Raw genomic sequence first — 13,707 nt, forward strand, 5'->3', positions numbered from 1 at the left:
TACTGCATTAATCCCCAGTCGCTCCCGTGGAATTGGCATGAGTGCGACCAGGGCCCTCTAGTCGCTCTCACATCATGTGTATACCTGCGACTGGGGACTTTCCCATGCAGTTTTGTGTCTGCGACTCTGAATTATGTGCCACTTTTTTAAGCCCAGGGGTCAGGTCACTGCCCAGAACTCCATGACACTTCCAGAAATGAAATATAACAATGAATAATAATACAGATGCAATTACTTGAACAAGGACTTGAATGGACCCCTACTAGCCATGATTGGAATTTTTTCAAACATGTCTCAAAGATGAAACCTATAGGTTTAGACAATAGATCTAAGTATAGGGGTCTCATACATATATGAGAATCACTAAGAAGCATTGATGCCTCAACACAATAACTGCATTAATGTTGGCTTGTAGGGGCCTAACCCAGGTTTAGAGGTGATTTATCCAAAAAAATCCTAGTACTACTGGCCCTTTTGGAAATAGTCTGTGGAGTGCGGACTGAGGTCTCATCCGAAGTAGTATGGGAGGGTGCTAGAACCAGGTTTCTGTGCCCTATAGATGTCTAATGATTTTCGGTGGTCCGCAGTTTGACCCTGCACGAACGTCTCTATGCGCACCTATCAGTACCTCACAGCCTGTGATGCTGCCTTCACATAGCCCTACTCGGGGCTCGATCCATGTTAGTACCCAATCCCTTACTATTGACCCAATATTAGTTAATCACTTAGCTTATCTGCATGTATTTAGTTATACTTAATAGTGTTCACCATTCATACCAGTGCGCGCAATAAATAAAATAGTATAATTACAAAAGATATCAACCATATAATAAATCAAAACAGATACATAAGATTTGGAATCAAGCTTCTATTTATTATTCTTCTTCCTTGGTTACATAGTCGACTTCACCCTACGCACTCAGCTGTAGGGGTCCGCAGGGGTCCGCGCACTCAGTTGCAAACTTTACTAGGCCTTTGTGCACTCAGCTGTAGAGCCTCTTCCTACTACTATGACCCAAAGCACTTAGACCTTTACTCTATGCTCAGTATCATATAGACTCCATTCGTTCCTCTATGTATCTCTAATTATCTTTACAACTTAGAGCCTCGCTCTATTTATACAATCACATTTAAAAATTAGGGCATACAACCCTATGACTCTAACATACAATTTGTGCTCCACGCTCGCAATTCGCGGAGTCTTTTCAATAATAATACTCAAGACTTGGGCTTTGAGCCCCAAGACATGCTCTGGGGGGATTCCATGCCCAAAAAGCCCCCAACACAAACATCATGACTTGTCCTCGAGTCACTCTGTCGACGCGGCGATCTTGGCGCGGAGTCCCTCCAGCTGGTCCCAAACGGCCTGATTGTTGGCAGCGCACTGAGCTGTTGCCTGCTGAACTTGCTGCATTCTTGCTTCTGAATCCTTTGTTTCTGATGTGTTATGCTACATCTGTGCATGCATTCCTTGAATCTGCACAAGCTTTCCTTCAATATCCACCGTGATTGTGAAGGCTTCATCAATCCACGGCTGGATGCACGCTTTTAGAACTGCTTCTTTATGGTGTGTCGCGTCCACTTGCTCTTTTAAAGCCTTGGCCTGCTGCATCCTTGCAAGCCGCTGAGTAAGGACTACTATCTGCGCAGTCCCTCTAATGCTGTCATATTGTTGCTGGAGTTTGCGTGCCTCAGTCTCTAGCCATTGAATGTTGGGGTCCTCCTGTAACATATTGAGGACCTCCAACGCCTGCTCCAACATGTTGGTACAATCATGGACTGCACCTCCAATCTCTTCCATCCCTGCTGTAATAGCGTTGGTGCGTCGTTCTTTTGACCTCTGGGGGAGTTGAAGGTTACTCCTTTAGCTGCAGCTCGATAATCTGGAGATTCAGCTCCAACTTCACTCTTGTTATTTCCTCACGTGCGTTACGGACTCCACTTGCCAAATAGTGGATCCGCACTTCTGTTGGTAGGTCCGCTGCAATGGACAACTCTAGGACGCGCCGGCAAGCGTCATCAACTGTCTGTACCAACTGTCAGTTCTACGACACCAACTTGTCGTGCTGCAAGCTAAGTTGTTCTATATTAATCTTCTGCTCGCTCAGAACCTGGATTGCACGGCTCTCTCTGGTGTGGAGTTCTGTTGTTATCCCATCCTGCAGCTGATAAAGTGTGTTGTGGGGAAGGGAAACCAAGTTAAGGCCAATGCCTTTCATTATATTAAGCGTCACCCGATCCATTGTGCTCTCTGAGACTAGCACTCCCTCTGGCAAGGTTATCGTATTGGCCATCTTTACGCGGAGCATTTGTTCTGCTGCTGACGTGCCTACTGTAAGATGGGTAGACAAGGTACCCTCCTACAGGGGCCATACCTGTAACTCCTGAAGTTGCGCCCTTGGGGCCTCCAACACAGTTTGTTGCTCCGTTATAAAGTCTTGGAGTGCTTCACTAGTGACATCGCAAACCATCTTGCCGATGTCATGGAGATCACCTTAAGTTAAGGTGATTGGGTCGATGGCCAACTTCGAGGCCTTGACCTTTTTTCTTGGATCTGATATTTCTACAACGCGTGGCCATTTGAGTTGGGTCGAGGTGTTTCCTGGGTCTGCACTCTCTTCTTCAAGGTTCGTGTCCTCTGCCTCATGTCCTGCAGACACTGCTTAGCCCTCCTCTTCCTGCACTGTTGCGGCCTCTACTATTTACATTGTTGTTGTTGCTTCAGCAGCCTTCTTCTGCTCCATGGCTGCCTGTGCTGCTTTGTGGGCTACCCTGACCTCTACTGCCACTTTTTCATTGCGCCTTTTCTCGGTTAGTTGGGTGACGCATAGCTTGGCATCATCCTTCCTTTTCTACATTGTTGTCTTCTCCAACTCCACCAAATCCCCGATGCGCCACTCAGGAGGCCATGTCTCTAACATTGTAAAGATCACGTTGTCAGTCGCTATGAATGGGAGCTTTGTCCACTGCTGCACCAGATCTTTTCACGCTCTAATGTACATATTCTACATATCCACCTTGAAATCTGCAAAAATCTACAGACTGTTGTGCAACATGGGGGATAGGCACGACCTCCTATTAATCCACATTCGGATGCTTACCTCCATGAGCACCCAGAAAATCTTGGTATTGCGAATCTGTTTCGCGTCCTTGTTGGTCCAGAGCGAAACGTACTTCACGGCCTCTGGTAAGTCTCGGTCAATGCTCGGGAACTAATTGTCCTCCGACAGGTCTCCTACTACCAACAAAGATGGATAAGAGCAACCACGCGTAGTGGAAGGTCTTACCCTATTCCTGGGCCTCCTAGTAGTTGAGCAAAAAATCTTCGCAGAGGAACTCGACCCAATTGAACTAGACCCCTTCCACACATTGTTTGGCCAACACAACTACCGGCATTGGTACTTCATCATCGCGGCATTTTCTCATTACTTTACCAGCCAGGAGTTGGGTGGCTATGCGCACCCCTTTATCCTTGATATTGGTGATAGCATAACCCCTCTTTTTATTCTTGATCTTATATTTTTTCTTCATGGCCTCTGCGAGAGCCAAGTCACTGCTTTTCCCTACTATCGCCGCGGGGTCCTTTCCCTTACAGGGAAGCCGAGAAATTCGGTCGATGAGATTTGCCATGATGGGAACAGGCTCCTCCAGCCATAAGTACCCATCCTGCACTAAGAAAAGAAGCTGCCTAATGATGAAAATGGTGATGGGCAAATGGTGCAAATGTGGTATCCATAGCAGATGAAGCAACCCAACCTTTTCCACATCGTGCAACCATTTTCGTGGCTTTAAAATTATCGTCGGCCCCTCCGTATTCTGTTTCATCAGGTTCATCGTTTCTAAGTGCGGGAACTTCTCGCTGTCCGCGAGGTCCCAGTCTTCAAATTTCAAGGTGGGCACGCGTCCTAGAAGCGGACCCTCAAAGGTAATTCCATCAAGGAGGAGCAGGGTCTGGAGTGCACTCTTCATTGCATCCAGATCCTTTGGTACTTTGGCTTTCCCTTTCCGTGGAGGGACATACTCGGGCAATTTTGCTGCGGGGCGCATTGGTTGGATGTCTTCCTCCACGTCTTCTTCTTCCTCTACTGCAACAATTAGAGCCTGCAAGTCCTCTTCCTCTTCATTTGTTTCAATGGTGACTACCTTGCCTTTTTCTTCCATTGATAACTTACTGTGTCGCGGATTCCTCGGGGACATGCGTACTGGTCCCATTGCCTGCTTATCTTTCTTTGGCCTCGGCGTCCAGGGTGATTTATGGATTTCTTTAATAGCCCTAGTGCCTTTGGGAAAATCATGGACCATGGGGGTTTGCGCGGCATCATCGGCAGTTCCTTCTTCAATCCCCAACCCATCCTTAGTGGCCTTCATCATTCTTGCACTGTATGCAGTCTTTTATGAACTTAAAGGCTCTATTCTCGCTTGGCTCTCAACACTCTACGCTCTATTCAACTGCTCAACTCCCAATTGACCAAGTGTTGTCTGTTGGCTAGCCCTTTGAGTTTTATAGCGCGTTTTGAATGAATTCGACTGTTCCCCCCAATTCCGGGCCATCAACGCTTTCTTGGCGGCAGGTTTTCCGAAATCTTGCCCATAACTCTTGTCTTAAATATCCACCAGCGCTCCATTTGGCCTCAACTCGGAAATCCTATCATGAACAGTGACACCAATGATCACTTTCCAGCCCACTCGCACGGCAATGCATCCCTCCATGCGTGGGTGCGAACCTTGTGACTAGTTGTTCCTGCATGCACCTGTTAGAGCACACAGCTTCCAGGCAGAATAGTTTATAGTCTTGCACTCCCTTTCAGTTGTCTGGAGTGCTAGGATTTTTCTTCCTACGGGTAGTCAGGTGGTCGCACCACCTATGCAAGGCTCCATCTCACCCTCTAGTATAGTCCGCGAAAAATCCTCATCTGTCATTGTGGTGATTTGCGCTGTGCGCTCTACTATTTGTAGTGCGCTCCCCTGGTTACTGCGTTTGGTGATATATGGTCCTAGCCACGGTAGCAGACTAATTAATTCTCGGCGATAGTCTTCTAATTCATTAGTATGATCACCCACACCTTGCCTTGCCATCCTTGGTTTATCGACGAGACATGCTCCCTTGATCTCGTTTTCCAACCTCTTAACCTCTGCATCCATCAAAATGTTTTTCTTCCTTAGTCGTACCTGGTCCTTTTCAAGTTCGCGACTTCTAAGGTTTCCTTGCCAAATGGCCTCCTAAATTCTTATGTGTTCTGCCTTCGCATAGCTGTGTGATTTCCTCATCCTGGGCTTCACACACTGTCACACCTATGGGTGCTATTTCGTGTGGATTCGTCTTCGCATTCTCCTCAGAGATTACAGTCCTTACTTCAGTCTGCCTCCTTGGAATTGTTTTCACGGTCATGGTTTTGCATATGGTCCCATAGGCCCATCAATTTGCTGGTACGCATAGGTCCCAGTCAATGCATCTCACCTAGTGAACCCTGTTCAGTACTTAGTACAACCTGTCGAATGCTTCTCTGTGGATAATCCTTGGTGCCCTTCGCCTTTCCTACTGTTGCGTTTTGTCTTGATTTTCTATTTTGGGAGTGGTGTATGCTTGTGCGGGCTGCATGTCATATGTTTGTACCCATCGAGAAAGGTGGGTGCGCAAGTTGTTTTTCCCCTTGTAACCGACTCTCATCCTTAGCTAGGGTTTTCCAAATCGTAGGCGCATCATCCTCTTGCATCCACGCCAGTCCTCAAAACTTCCCTAATGTGTACTCCACCAGCTTGCGGGCATCACGCACAATGCCCATTTTAGAGCATCGAACCGCTGTTGTTCTAGCACTGCGATTTCAAATTTGTCCAGGAATTCATCCACCGCTGTCAACCTCTCATACATAGGCAAATCCCTTACCTCTGTTGTCACGCAGCGCAGTGATCTAAGCATCATGTTGCAATTAAGTGTTGTTACTTCGTGTAACCGATTCTGCCATCACTCTATCTCTTCATCCAAATCTGAAGTGCAAGAGCTTTCACGCTCCCACAAAATCCTACCATCTGCAATTGGGTTCACCCAATCCTGTTCTCGTGCGGTTATCTTGTAGATGAAATCGAGTTCATCATCACTATCATCGTCGCACATCAGTTCATTGTATCTCGCTCCTTCAGCCAGATCTAACAGTACTACCACGCTGAGTGACTTTTTCTCAAAAATCATTTGCGCTTCTTCATATTTATGATTTCGTTCATATCGATTTCCCAGTCTATTCCTAGTAGCATGGGATAGGGATTGCTATCGTTAACAATCTCTATCACTTTGAAATCCACCAACGCGCTTGCACATTCAATATCCACCATTACCCCTTGCAATATCCCCATGGGGAGGATCTTCTGTTGGTTCACCATTTGTAATTGAATAGGAGACCATTGTAGTGTGGGTCTGCCCATGCATTCCCATCTTTTTTTTTGCAATACGTTCGCATCCGATCCGAGATCCAGGATTACCTGATCCATTTCATACTCACTGATTTGCGCAGTAAACCTCATTTCTCTCCCTGTGCACAATGCATGCTTTCCAAGTTTACGGAACACGCATGGTTCTCCTAACCCCACGCACCTAGTGATAAGTTCCTGTAGTCCTTTTACTTCCTTGATGTCGCGCAGCAGTTTCATGCATGTCTCCAAAAAGGTAGTGAGCATTGAAGGATCCATCCTTGGTTCTAGTTGATCCTTACTACCTGAAGTGGAGACCTCCGTGAAGCTCTTCTTAGCTTCCATGAATGTCTCCTTTGCATGTTCTAAATCAAATTCAGGTTCCTTTGCAGGAGCCTTGCGAACCCACGCACTTTCTTCTAACTGCTTACCTTTATCATCACCAATGGTGATACCACTTTTGAGCACTATGTTTACATTCAGGTCTTCTTCACGCAGCTCAGACCTCATCATTTGCAAATTCTGAGTCGGAGGAGGTTGGATTACCCCTTTTTCGCTCAGCCTCACTATCAATGTAGGGCAGTCTTCTGCCTTATGATCAAACTAAGTAAAAACATGATGTCCTCGTCGGATTTGTACAATCGCGAGAAGAGTGTCCTGGCCCAGTGCAATTGTAACAAATTAGTTGTCTGCAACCCCCTCCTAGTCCCATTCCACCTCGACCTCGTCTGTACCCCTGAAATCCAACGCGCACCATTCCCGCATTTGGGTCAAGGGCTCACGTTTTGATCTATACCCTGTAGGCAGGAGTCCGATCCATCATTAGTTCGTAGCTTCTGCAGGTGCGTTCATCATGGCCTACGAACCTGCAGAAATTACAAAACAATTGCTAGGACATCTACGTATACTTCTGCAATAGATGACAATTATCCGTAGTGTGTTTTCCTCCTATCTGACAGATCATGCACCATAGTGCAGGCGTCACACTTGGTCCTGCTTGTGCCTCAAGTCTTAATGGCATCGGCCCTCCTCCCTGTTGGGCCGCCAAATTAACATCAATTTTCACTCCATTTTCACCTTTATCCTCATTTTGTCACCTCATTTCATCATATTATCATTACATAACCCTATATTTCCATTACCATATGAGTTTATATTTTCATTTTCCAAAGTTATTAATTTCATGTATTTAGAGTGAATTTATGATTAAAATTTAGAGAAATAACATGTATTTGCTTATACCTAAAAGTGGCTTGAGTTTGATGACATGTGTAGATCATTTGGAAGCTTCCAAGGCACCCTTATGTGGTCTCCCAAAATCAAATTCGAATTTCAACTCAAGAGGTGGACCATATTCCAAGGAGAAAGATCATGGATATTTTGATGTGTCATGGGATTTGTATCTAGTATTTAGGGATAAGTTGAGACAAGTATGGGTCTAGTAGATATTTAAGGGATCTACATTTATTGAGTAGATATCCCTAATTCATGTATAAATAAGAAGAGCATCCTTCAAAGGAAAGGAGGAGGGAGAGAAAACAATTATCAGTTATTCATTAGCATTAGATTTATGTTCATTCAACATGAATAATACCACTTTCTCCAAATCATGAGTTATGAGTGTTGTTTGATTCTTAAGGTGTGATAGTTGTTCATGTGTGGTCATTGAGGAATGGAAGGATCCCCATACTGAGATAAGTACACTTTGTTGTAAAGTAATGTTGTGAATATACTAATTTTAATTATGATGTTCATCTGATTTCTTTATTGTAAATACTTGTAGATAATTTCAGTATGAATTCATGGTGTGGCCATGTTTTGTTGTGTGAAGGTTGATCTCCTTTCAGTAGCTAGTTTTGATGTGAGAAGGACAACCAGAAACTCCTAAGTTAGGAGTCTCTTCTCCATGAGCTAGATTAAATTGAAATAAGATTTACTTTCTCATATGCTTTCCTAGATTACATTTATGTGAATATTGATTCCCTTTCAGTATATAGTTTTTATGTGAGAAGGGCAATCAAGTCCTCCTAAGTTAGGAGACTCTTCTCCATGAGCTAAGAATTGAACTGAAAACAATATTTACTTGCTTTCATTTATATGCTTTCTTTCTTGCTTTCTTAGGTGTTTGGTAATGTTATTATAGGAAGATTGTAGAAGGACAATCAGGACTCTTGAACAAGAGACTCTTCTCTATCTTCTAAAGTAAAATAATTCCATTGATCAAACATTTTTTATGCTTTCATAAAATAGATCTGATAGTTTAGATTTGTAATATGCATTTCCATTCTAAACAAACTTCCTACACATGTTTCATCTGAGGTCCCATATATTTTGGTTTACTTCTAAGTTTACGATACCCTGGATTGATAAATTAAATGACAGGGATTTAGCAGACAACTAAATCGCCCAACATTTTGGCGCCGTTGTCGGGGAAGCAAACTTAGATGTAAGCTAGTTAGGAAGATTGTTTAGGAAGAATTTTTTATTTAAGATCATTTAGGGTTAATTGCATTTAGGAATTTTCATTTAAGTTTATCCTCATATAGAAAACATAGAAATAGAACACAAATAAAAAACCCCCATTCACTAAAAAAACAAAAAAACACAATAAAAACAATGAGTATAAGTTTGGAACAACTCGCTCAGATCCTAGCAAGTGTTAGGATCTCCTCTTCTTGCGAAGAAGAGATCTTGACAGCCGCCAAAAGCTTAACTACTCCTCTAGAAGAAAACAATGAATTAACATTTGAAGAATCTTGTATATCTGACGATGAACAATTATTTGAACAGGAGATTGAGGAGGACGAAGAGAAGTTGCAGCATGATCTGAATGAGAGTGGAAATCACGCCTATGAAAGCTTTATCGAAAGGTGGTTTCGATGGTTTCAAACAAATACGAGGTTAGATCAATTTCGTTTTTATTTCATTAAATCACATTCACAAAAACTAGATTCGATCATCCTTGTATATTTCCATTTTAAATTAGCGAAATTGAAAATGAATATGTTTTTACTACTATTGCGTGAATGGTTACATTGGAAATTTAATTACACGTAATAGTTTGTAATTTTCAATTAGCATAGAGTAGGTAGGATCATATTTTATGTTTCGAATAAGTATGCTCTCCTCCTGCGTTTTCACACGATCTCGAGGATCAGAAAGTAGAATGTTTATAAATGTTTTCAGGGTAGCAATATACTTGTCTCCATTTGCTAAAAAATCATCGTAGATCAATAAAAAATCTAGGTCTTTTTAGCGTTAGAATAAAATTTAAATTCTTTTTCAAAAATATTTTGATTTTTAAAAAAAAGAATTAGAATAAAAAAAAAATTAAAGAAAAAAAGTATAATTTTAATAAAAAAAATTAGAACAAAATTCAAGTTAAAAATATATATATATATATATAGATATATATATATATATTTAAAAAATTAGGAATGAAATTCAATTCAATTTATTTTGTTACAACATAAAAAAACAAAATTAAAAATTAAAAAATTAAAAATAGAATTTAATTTTAGTTTTAAAAAAAACATAAATAAAACAATGAATAAATCAAAACACATTAAAAAAAAATTAAAAACAAACGTAAACCAAACAAACACAAAAAAAAACATATATATATATATAAACTAAAAAAAAAAACATAAAATAACAAAACAATAAAAATCACATAAAAACAAAACATATAAAAAATTTAAAATAAAACAAACATACGTTAACGCTTGGAAAATAAATAAAACATTGTATATATAAAAAAAACTTTGACCATTTACAAAAACTCCATTGACCTGTTGCATATCTCCCGAAGCAAGTTGACCATTCTCTTTTGTGAAGATCAGGGAGATATCATAATGCTCACAGTGGGATCAACACACGGGAAGCTTTGTATACTGGCGAGAGAATAATAATCTAAGGCTGCAAGGTGCAATCACGTAGGGATCAGAGTGCCAAAAAGCCGAAATCCAACAACGTCAGAGTCATACAATGGCCCGAAAACGATCACAAACCAATCCATTAATTGTTAGAAGTCACTATGAAGCTGATGAGTCGTATATATTGCCGCAATGGGAACATTAGAGGTCGTGGTTCAATCAGAGTTGAAGGGCTGATAGGCCATATTTTGTGCGTAGCGCCAGACAGTTGTGGCTCACCAGAATTCCAAGGACAACCAATCAAGGGAAGAATATTTGTCAACCGGTCATTCCCTGTGCGCACCACCTGGAGCCCAAGGAGTGAGATCATTCAGCTGTTCGTTTTGACAACAAGGACAAGGAACGAAGAATGCTTTTGATGAAGGAAACGAGGCAGAGTTTGTCACTTCGTGAGGGAGAAAGTCAGCTGCTGCGTTTGAAAAAGATAAGAGTTGGGGCGTTGGAGAAAGATAAGAGATGTTGCCTTGGAGAAAAGTGGCAAGATGACAACGAATCCCAAAAATAATGGACGTCGAAAATCCATGAGGAAAATCAGGTTTCAGTTCATAAAATATGGAAGAGATCGCGCCAATTCCTCATGTAAATTGTAGAAGATATCCTTTGAGCTAAACTTTTGAAATCTGAAGATTAGTTGAGCGCTTCACTGGCTGAGATCCTAAAATTAGGTGAGCGCTTCATTGTTGAGTGCTTCGCTGGAAGAGGAAGTTGTGGTTGTGGCAATCCACTCAATCTGTTGTTATATGATCAAAGAGGTGCAGAGTTATAGAGACGCATTCCAAAGTCATTTAATTTTCATATATGTGCGCTGTCTGGAATCTGCCAGATGGTTTGCCAAAGTCAATGACCATACACAAACACAGGTGCATTGAAGAATGGAAAGATAATAAATATCTTAAATTAGCATTGCAACGATGCTTAGAATGCATTGCATCAGCCAAAGGAGGACGCTGATGTAGAGCCCTTACATTGGATCATGGAGCTAATCTTTACGGTAAAAGGTTTTGTAGGGTTTCTGTTTATTCCTCATCGTTCCATAAGGGTTTTGAACATTGGATGCACATGGAACACTTGTCTGTGGTCTACCTGTGGCCCAAATGAGGGCACTATAATGAAGAAAAGGGTTTTGGCCTCGAGTACATCTACGACAATTATTTCGAGCTCCTTGAGGCAAATGAAAATGTTGAATTTTGAATTCGAACTGAACATAATCACTAAAGACTTGGAAACAGCACATCATTTGAGAATCCTTTCCACTCTTCGTTCATGTTCATGTGCGGTTGTTGTGCATGAATGATGGCGTTCTATTTGTCCGTATTCACCCACGTGGATGTGTATGCTTGGTGTACATTTGTGGTTTTGTTGTGATACCATGCGCAAAGGAGAGAAGGTCATGGTAAATTCTTATGATCTAAGCCAAGGACTTGTTCGTCAACTCTCAACTACTTTTCTTGGAAAGCCATTGAAGGAATTTGCTAAGCAAGAGATGTATGATTAATGGATTCCAAATATGTGGAAAAGGATGTCGAGAATTCAGTTTTGCAGGAGTTGATGGAGAAGGCCGACGAGCTCACTCCATCAAAGCGATCGAGGAGTTGTAGATCGAGGTATCACAAGTTTGTTCACCAGACATACGACAGAGATCAAGACACCTTTCGACATCATTTTCTGGCACTTCTGATAAATCCCAAGTTCTCCAATTGTTTGACGTAGCCGAGCAACGTTTGGGCCTCTCCACATCGTGGTGAACAACGCAAGAATTTTGAACCTTTTCCACCATCGCACAGATCTCCGACGAAAACTGGGAGCACACGTGTAAATAATGACGAGGATTCTGGCGCAGGAGTTGAGGGGCACCCACATCACTGCAAATTGTGTGTCCCCAGGAGCTGTTGCCAATGATATGTTCTTTTCTGGAAGGAGCGAGGCAGCGACCAATTGGAGTACGTTTAAGCGATTGAGGAAGGTGGATGATGTGGCTTCCATGGTTGCGTTCTTGGCCAGCGACAAAGGAGCATGGGTCAATTCTGTTGATCGTGTCAATAGAGGCGCGGTTTCATCTTGCGATGTTGCCCAAATTGATTTTCTCCTCCACGTCCACGTTCAGGTGCTATATCCCTGTGCTGCTGCCCCATGGAGTTTTTGGAGGGTAGGTTTTCAGGATCCAAACCAGAATAATGGTTTAGGTTTTTTTTTTTTTTTCACGTAGAAAAAAGTCGTAATTTATATTCATATTGAAATAAATTACATTTTGTAGATGCTTAGAGCATATGCAGATAGCTGTCCATGAATAGGACAAGTACACTCGTAAAAAGAATAATAAAAATTTACAGATACATCAAAGCCTATACTTTTCTGCCCTTCTTCTTCTCCACCCTACGCCAACCCTGCGAGTCGGAAGGGGGAACAATGATGGCCTGTGAGTATTCCTGCGTGTTCACTGGTGGTTCTTTGTCGGATTCTGATCCTTCTGATCCATGGGTTCTTTTGTTGCCACTAGCTTCCGGCCGTGGCGTTTCCTGCTGCCGAACATGGTCCTCCATTTGTGGGTCTGGTGCTTTTTCTTCATGTGTGCCATTCTGTTCCATATTTATATCCGGTTCCTCTTGATTCTCTTTATGCTCTGGCTGATTGTCCTCTTCTTCCAGCGGTTCTGTATTCTGCCACCCATTTGGCTTTTTTGGTTGTTTCTTGTTTCCTTTTGTATTCTTTCTGGCCAGTGGGCAAGAATTTTGAAGGTGTCCTGTTTGCTGGCAGCTGCGGCATCTGAATGCTGTGTTTTCATAGTCTAGGGGCTGTATCCTCTCAGTGTTATTATAGATTAAAGATATTTTATCAGGCAGCCCCTGACTCAAGTCCACTTCAACGCAAAGTCTGGCAAAAGTGTATATCCCTCTGCTATATTTGTCTTCATCAACCTTTAGGAGTTTCCCCAAGGAATTCCCAATGGCATATAATACTATGGGGTGCCAGAGATGTAATGGGAGGTTGTGAAGCCTCACCCAAACAGGTGTTGTTGTGATTTTCATGGTATTTGGGTCGAATTCAGCAAACCAAGGGGTAACAAAAAGACCTGCACTGCCCCAAAACCAAGGCCCCTCATTGATGATGTTGTCCCTTTCTTCCTCTGTGTGGAAGTGAACAATGAAGAAACCTTTTGAACATAGGTAAATATTACATTCTGGTGTCCAGCGGGAATGTATCCATTGATGTAAAGCATCTGATTTTGGCCAGAAGCCATTAAATCTACATATTACAGCATGTTTTGTGAAGTCAGAGTGCATTGTAGTTACCTCTGGTATAGTAACTTCGAGCATTGCATGTTCCAGTTTTTGTTCTAGTATATGTGGCCCAGGTTGTTCTGGTGGTAACA

This window comes from Pinus tabuliformis, chromosome 7, assembly GCF_031772625.1.
Source record: "Pinus tabuliformis cultivar Carrire ecotype Pingquan chromosome 7, CPIR1, whole genome shotgun sequence".
Lineage (NCBI taxonomy): Eukaryota > Viridiplantae > Streptophyta > Pinopsida > Pinales > Pinaceae > Pinus > Pinus tabuliformis.